Raw genomic sequence first — 2533 nt, forward strand, 5'->3', positions numbered from 1 at the left:
GCCTTTACTATACTTAAATTTGGGTAACAACTTGCTTTTGCAGCATGATTTCTCTCCGAAGGAGAATACAGAGGTTCAACCCTAAAACTCTCTATCTAATTCGACCTATGTCCACAAACATCTACTTTGTCATTAGTTTTCCATCATTTTTTACCTAAAACATATAAAGTATGACCATTCAAATTATGTTATAAGCATTATTGATTATATATATATATATATATATATATATATATATATATATATATATATATATATATATATATATATATATATATATATATATATCCAACAAGGTTTCATCAATAGTGTTTACAACCCAGGAAGGGTTAATAACCTATACTCAATAGGAGTTAACAACATCGTGGTAGCCTTATCAATTGTAGCATTAATTTCCTTTTCCTTACCCAATAACCATACCAATAATCGAAATCCAATTGTGTGGTTTTATTATAATTTCGATCCTTGGGAATACCAATTCCATTTGCATTGTGTTTGTAAAAATGATGATATCTTAGGAACCATTTACTGTCCTCATCTTATGATAGATTAAAACTAATGTATTATCATATCTAGTAGCATTCCTATGCTTGTAAATGTTATATAAGTATTAGTCATACTTAAGTAAGATTGAGGATTATTTTCCTTCCCTGTCAAGTTCGAGGTGGCTATACTACTGATCCTTTCACCAAGTACACTTAATTTTGCCTCTCTAGCATATATATATATATATGTGTGTGTGTGTGTGTGTGTGTGTGTGTGTGTATTGTTCACAAAGCCTGGAATTCACTTTGCAACATTCCTTCAATCTGACCCTATGTCATCCTATATTGTAGGTGGTTGATGAAAGTTGCACACCCTTCTACTTCCATGTGCAATCATGAAATTTTTGTCTTTGTGTTTGTATGAACATCAACAATCTCACACTCCATGCTAATACAATAAAGTTATTTCCTTATACATTTGCTTTCAATATGTTTCTTACTTCATCCAATCAGTCAGTCATTTCTATAAGTGACCTACTTGATCCTGTGAAATGCTTATAACACATGAGAATAACTAGTCATTTTACAGTAGTCATACTTATTATCATTCTCATTCTCTCCCTCACTCTCTCTCTCTCTCTCTCTCTCCAACAATACTTTCTATGATATGCCTTACCCAGAAGTTTCTCTTAACTCCCTTCTTGGGATTTACACTCTTTTTCTCTACAACCTATTGATGAAGGTATTTGGAGAATACTTTTTCTGTGCTTATTATATTCCTTGACACATCATGTTAATGTGGTTATATTAATAAGTTTTTTTCTAACCAATGACTTGATCAACTTCACTTATGTATAGGAAATTCTTAGTAGCGTTCCTTAAGGTACTTATTTGGGTTAACATTGACTGGTGGTATGCTGCACCCTCCATGTCAGCATGTCACCTGACAATAATCATACATATACTTGTGCTAATATGCTACCAACGTTTTCTTTACCACAAATTTATTATTGTATGACTACGTGCCACTTTTTTCTGGCTACCCTACTTGGTTATATGTTGGTTCTTGACCACAGGTATGGTTAAGAGTTTTCCATCATAATTACAATTATATCACTTGATCTTATTAGGTATATATATATATATATATATATATATATATATATATATATATATATATATATACGCATTGGTGTTCAACTATTCTTGGTCATCTTATCGTATCAACTTATTAGGAATCCTTCATTAACAATTAATCAAAATTCTCTTGCCCTCCTGTTTCCAAGCATATTTAACCTTCCCGATTGTGAGGCGGTTATAAAATAAATTATTTAGTGAATCATTCCATGATCATGTACTGCGAGTCTATAATTCACAAAATAGTTGAGCCTAAAGTGCAGAAATTTCAAAAGATTTATTTGGGTTCCTTTCTACGTTTAAGGTCATTGCACTCCTTCTCTAGTACATTTCATACTCATGAATCTAATTTTGATCTTACCCACTTTATACATGCTAAATTTAATGTAAAACAAATATCTTTCCGAATATCTATTAAGTGTCAAGAAATAACCCAGATACAATTTCCATGTTGCTTCCAACAAGAAGGTCTCAATTATATTGTTTACTTCATTGTTTCCTAAACTGACCTTCTTTCATCATTTTGTCACAACTCACTACCATTTCGTTGGTTCTTGATCATGTATTTTATCTAGCTATCTAATACAACTCACAATCATTTATCTGCTACAATCCTTTATACTAATGGGTTGTGCCAAATTCTCTACTGTTGTAACCTTTCTCCATGTGGCTTCCTTATTACAAAACCTTTCCATACACTACACTTATTTATACCTAAGGTATACTATTGGCATATAGATTTTTATCCTCATTTTTGCCTCTGTGGACATATGCCACATCAGTTACGAAGTTTAAGTGATAGGGTTTCATCTATCCCCTCCATCACCCACCATTGATTCAGAATTTATACATTATCTTACATTATACAGTTCGCTCTTTTAATTTATCGAGCTCAAAAGCTCTTTCGTTTA

The sequence above is a fragment of the Pinus tabuliformis genome, chromosome 5_1 (genome assembly GCF_031772625.1).
Source record: "Pinus tabuliformis cultivar Carrire ecotype Pingquan chromosome 5_1, CPIR1, whole genome shotgun sequence".
NCBI lineage: Eukaryota > Viridiplantae > Streptophyta > Pinopsida > Pinales > Pinaceae > Pinus > Pinus tabuliformis.